Source organism: Dermacentor silvarum, chromosome 2, assembly GCF_013339745.2.
Source record: "Dermacentor silvarum isolate Dsil-2018 chromosome 2, BIME_Dsil_1.4, whole genome shotgun sequence".
Taxonomy (NCBI): Eukaryota; Metazoa; Arthropoda; class Arachnida; order Ixodida; family Ixodidae; genus Dermacentor; species Dermacentor silvarum.
Window position 1 is genome coordinate 209,150,883 of NC_051155.1, and position 6,187 is coordinate 209,157,069.

Consider the following 6,187-nt stretch of genomic DNA (forward strand, 5'->3'; position numbering starts at 1 on the left):
ATAAATAAATAAATAAATAAATAATAAATAAATAAATAATAATAAATAAATAAATAAATAAATAAATAAATAATGTACCGAGCATGATGGTCAATATAAGCGGATAGCCCCAACGAACGAACGAATGAACGAGCGATCGAAAGATAGAACGAGTGAGCAAATTAACGAACACTTTCTTTGCCAAGTCCGACCATCGACCAACTACAAAAACGGCAAAAAGATCTAGAGAAAACTAGTCGCTTTTAAAATCCTGAAATTGGCACTCCACCGATCGTACACATAGGATGCCTGGTATCTGCATCGTGCTGAATGCTGAGTGTATACCGTGCAGTAAGTAGCAGGGTAGTGGTGCGATTGGTGAAGCGTGCGCATGTGGGATGGCACGGAGACGATTCTGAATGTTTTCGGTTGTGTATATTCGAATCCCAATCATATTAAAAGCAATCCGAACGTTATCAAAGATGAGCTGGCCGCGGTCGCAGACGATTAGGGAGTGCTGCGGACAGGGATCGAAAAGTCTTTAAAATGCTGTAGGTTATTACCTGACCATTCTATCGCACGCGAATGTGCAGGAACCGCTTTCTCATTTCGTGTTGTTTGGTTCTGGTATGGCGATTAGACACCATGTATAGAACAGTGCTGCCCTGCACAGAAGATGCATCGAGTGGCATTTGCAAATCCCCCGTCTTGACTCTCACACGTTTTGAGCATCTGATGCGAAGGATGGATGACCGGTGGACGATTAGAGTTACAGAATGGGTACCAAGAGAAGGCAAGCGCAGGCAAGGACGGCAGAAAACTAGGTGGGCTCATGAAGTTAGGAAGTTTGCAGGCGCAAGTTGGAATCAGCTAGCGCAAGACAGGGTAATTGGAGATCGCAGGGTGAGGCCTTCGTCCTGCAGTGGACATAAATATAAGATGATGATGATGATGACTACACCGATAACGCTCATTGCTTTATTGGTAGGTCATTCCATGCCAAGTGTCCTAGACATGACATCGACCATTTCAACATTTGCTCATAAAATTCAGCTTTTTGCTACACTTATGGAGTAAATTTCCAATATATTTCTGCCGAAGAACATTTTCGATTGTGATGACCCCTCGAACTTCACTCGGTTATGTAAAGCTTTGTGTCATACGCAAACTTACTTAAAAAGTATTTTTGTGCATAGCACCGTGAAACTTTGCATGTGCAATCTCAGAAAGTTCTGCTTAAACACGGTACAATGTGTGTATGCGTGCGCGCCAGTGCTCCACTGCACTTTGCGGCCGCAGTGATTGTGCAGACAGAGGAGCAAACTCCCTCCATTATACACCATCCCCCACCTCCATTCACACCCTTCATGCGCGAGTTCGAGATACCCTCATAAAAACATCACAGCGTACACAAAGAAAAAGGACAACGGGCAGCAGCTGTGTCGCGTATTCAAAGTTATAATGAGAATTACAGTCACATTGGAGGCGTGCGACATAATACTAATTTAAATCAAATTACAGATAATTTCTTTCTTTTCTTCACTTGATAGAAGTGGCGCTGGCTAGAACATCTTTGTCCCTAACGCATCCATCATAGAGCACTGCACGGGCCCGGGCAGGCCCGAAAGCCCGGGCACAGCCTTGACTGTGGGACTGGCCGGGCCAGGTAGACTAATTTTTTCTTCAAGCCCGAGCCGAGCTCGGGCTTGAAGACGCGGGCACATGCCGAGCCCGGGCCCGCTCACTGATGAGCATATAGGTCGGACCTTCGATTACATGCGGGCACTCTGCATAGATTCGAGGTATTCTGTGTAAAGCTAAAGTGGCAAGTTGGAAAAGCTGGCTGTTAATTACCTTAGCAAACAAAATCAAAAAGAGTTCTAATTCTATTTTGTTTGATTTCCTCGTGTAAAACGCTTTCTAATTACTTTTCTTGCTTTGTAGATAAGAAACAAGCTTTGTTCTCGCGAAATAAGAGAGAGAGAGAGAGAGAGAGAGAGAGAGAAAGACGTTTATCAAATTTAAAAAATTGTACATGTATTAAAAGGCAACCCCAGTGGTTTTTCCGGTGAGGTGCCCAGATTAGGTTAGTGGTTTCGCTTCTTATATGGTAGATGAGCAAGCTGTCATATGTAGCTTTGCGGTGTTGAGGGGTCCCTCTTGGAAGGATCCAGTCATTGAGTTTGACGACTGGATCGAAATTATACTACAAAACGCACTTTATGCGGTCTGGCTGTTACCGTTTTTTTGCAACTGAACTATTTTATCGATCTCTATACAATTATCTTGTTCCAATTGTGTCGTTTTGCCGCTTTTTTTATTGCGATAGCAATTACGTGGACCCTCCAGGCGCATTTATATTTCTGCCGCCAGCGTCGCCGTCGCCGTAATATTCCGTATAAAGTACGAGGGCGATAACATCGTCGCCGCGCGCCGTATGCTATATGTGCGATTGAAAGTGTGGGAGGATGCGACGACGATGACGGCTCAATCTCCCGCGCACAAGGGAGGAAAGTGGGAAGGAAACGCGCTGTGTTCCGTCGCGCACAAAGCACCGGGTTGAGGGGTGAGCAAGGGGGGAGTGTGTGTGTTGGGGGGGGGGGGGGGGGGGGTTCTACTTCAGCGGCTGCCGCGTATGGCGCGGCCGCGCGCGCGGGCCCTAGCTTGAAAGCAATCTGCGATGAGTAAAGAGCTTAGGTGCGCTGTGTTCTCGCCGCTTAGTTCGCGTTGAAGCGAGAGGCAGCACGAAGGTCAATTCGCTCGCTGCTCCAGCCGCGCTTCCTCACTCCAGCGTTTTGATAGCGAATTTCCGCGGTCATCGAGGAAGATGTGTTCATGTTTTCTCGTGCGCGCGTGACATCATGCTTGTTAATTTAGTTATTAAGCGAATGTTTGCAAGTTTATACGGCCGATAAAACTAGTATCCTTACTTCGTATAGCTGTCTACCAATTTGCCATCGCAATTAATGCTTTCGGGCGAAACTGCGACATTTTATTTATTGCGCCACATTGACGATTGCTTCATGGTCACCGCAGCACGCGTAGATAGCTTCTGCTTTAACTGTATTCGCAGTGTTCTTCGCGAGCCTTAATTTTATGCATGAGAATTGTTTCATCGTGGGCTCTGATGGGTTGGTATGGCAGTGATTTCCTACTTTAATTTTTCCCCGTTTCCAAGTTATAAGACTATACGCGCGTTAGAACATTCAGGTGCTTCTGCACCTAATAATTTTAAGTTTTGCCTTGCTGCAAGAACTATTTACAAGAGCCATTTTATTGTGATAGCAATTGGGGCACCGCGAAGGGACACTCGCGCCGCCTTCGCCGTGCTCTCACGGTATCGACGCGCATGCGTAGCCCGCGCATGGAGGATTGCGTTTAGCTGCAAAAGCGTAGAAGCGAAGTCACCCTAACGCAGGGTATGGAACCGGTATAACTATAGTGCTGCATCGTGTTCCTCGCTGTGTAACAAACTGAATCGCCCTCACGCTCCGCTTAATCGGCTCTGCCGTATAGCCAGAGCAGCGTTCTGGCTTCTACGGCTGCCATTAGCGTTCCCTACCGAGAAGCTGTGCGCTTACCACAACGTGTTCCATACAATAGTCTGGGCGGAAGGAACAGTAAACGTCCAGCTAAATCAAGCGCTGCCCAACGCCACAAGGTTTACCAGTTTATCTTCGGTATCATATAGTGCACCATCGAGGGGTGATACCAGTAACACGATTGCCAGCACTCCTACAGCGTATAGGGACACGGCATCTATCTGTCAGAGGAGGCTGTTTCCTGGGGCGCAGCAGCAGTTGTCTCGCGTGCTGCGTTGCGCCATGTCACCCCCACATGTTGTTAGAACAGGACGCACGAACAGCTATAGAGAGCAACGCTGTAAACATCGTTATCGATGTGAACGCTTGCCTTCAGGAAAAAAACAGAGATATTTTACTAGCGTGCATAATTCTTGGGGTTTACAACATTGAGTGTACACAAGCGTTCTGTACACTTGTGTGCAATGAAATGCCTTGCCTGAACTTTTTAAAGGTGGGCCTTCTGGGCCCACCTTGGGTCTACTGTGGGCCTACTGTGGGCCTTTTCAGAATAGCTGTACACACGTACGTGTTTTGTAGGAAAATGTTGTTCGCAATGTTTTATTGTCACTGCATGTAGTTTTATTTTAATTTTTTAGAATACACCGCCTAGGCGATGACAGTTTTAAGGCGTGTATAGACTAAGTTCCTTCGGTGGGCCAGGGCCAGGCCCGGCCTTGGAGCAACGGGCCCGGGTCGAAAAATTTGGCCCGTGCAGTGATCTAATCCATCATATTGTTTGTCTATGAGGGCATATCAGGTACCTCGTGCGTCCGCCTTTTTGCCAGCACCATGGTGATTAAATGAAAACAAGGAAAATGCAGCTGGAGGGAGCGTCACGTGACAGTCACGAAGCGTACTCACTAAAAAATAGAAAAAATAAATTGATTGTTTTATTTCCCTATTTACTGCCACCGCAGCCTCTTTCTTGGTGTGCAGCACGCTGACAAAGAACCTTATACCTATTGCACCTCCTAATCAAGACACTGGTCGTCGTCGGGTGGCACTGAACTATGCGAGCACAATTTCTGAGGTATAAGTCAGCACCACTACGTAAGTGCTTTCCTCTCCAAACTCCGCTACACTAACGTCACTGCTGTCTTCGTGCTTTCTCTCCGCACAATCAGTAGCGTTGAGACCCCCGCATACTCGGCGAGACACCAACGACAAACCTGAGAACAAAGCAAAGAAGCTATGAAATCCACTGCTACACACCTGTGCGACTGTAATGCGACAGCATTATCAGGATCTGCCCGCTCGCACCTTTGATTGCACTTGCCTCCAGAATCGACCCGCGCGTTACAAGCTACATTAAACCCTCGTGAGGGTACATATCGTGCACTGGTGTCAGAATGGGCGCACCTTCGATTACACAGACTCAGCGGTAACCCAGCTTTGATTACACAATCTCCGGATCGGCCCACCTTGCTAGGCGAGAGACACGACGACGACACGCCAAAGCCAGGTGAGGTAGGCAAAGGAAGCTTTGTCTTAGTCCCATAGACACTATAACAACTTGCAATCAGTCCTCACGCCCAAAGCTTTCTTCTCCGCGATTCGGGACCCACCCGTGCATTCGTCGACCGAGTCGCGATCGAGGCCGTTCGGGATCAAATGTATAGGTTGCGATGGCTCCTTTGCGGAAGCTGCGGGAGCGAGGTAATCGGGTCGAGAACTTTCGATCCGGATCGGCTCGATCGCGATCAAAAGTGGCCGTGTGACACCGGAATAATAGCTATTGTCTCCGAATGAAGAATCCTGAAAAAAATTGGAGACGCTTAAGCTCACCTTAAGAGTAGAAGCGATAGCGTTATCGGGACCCGTTCGCATCGCATCGTTCGCATACGGCAAGTAGGCTTCATTCACTGCAACACTGAACGTGGGCAAAGCCAGCTACAAAGACCAAGCTTACACCAATCCCCTTAAGGTCGGTTTCCCTTTTAAACTGAAAGCATTGCTGGAAAGGTTTTTCCAGGGGCAATATAAGTGGTCTTATATTGAAATGTCAAGGCTCTAGCACCTTTTTTTTATTATTTATTAATTTTTTGCTATTGCACCGACGCGCGCAGGTTCTGGTAGAAATGCTGGAAAAGGGGTTTGTGCTTGTGTTTCGTAGCCGAACTTAGGTTTCTCGTACATTCAAATTACAATCCGACGCCAGATTGGTAACAATCCGACGGCGAATCCGACGCCGAATGGTAAAGTCTTACTTTACCATTTTTCTGACGATTTTCACTGTGAGAAATTTAATTTTTGTTCACCAAAACCTTGCACCACGTGGAGGGCCTGCGCGGTCGATGTGGTTGGATGATTTTCTCCGCCACCTGCGATCACACGCCGGTTGCCGACGCAGGGTTTCTGCGACACGGGGGCCCAAATGCTATCGCGTTTAAAGTGTGTCTGCTCGGGCGTAGGAGGTGCTGCCTATCCAGATAACATTCGAACATCAAAGTCCGATAAGACGTTCTGAGGACGAACCAGGGACGCCGCGTCTCGTGTATCAACCCAAAAGATCATGAAGGCAGGCGTAAAGCCCGAGCCAAACAATTAGAAAAAACCATTCGGCAATAACCCCGACACAATATATACAGACGCAGCAGGGATATTAAGGGGCACGTTATCGTGAC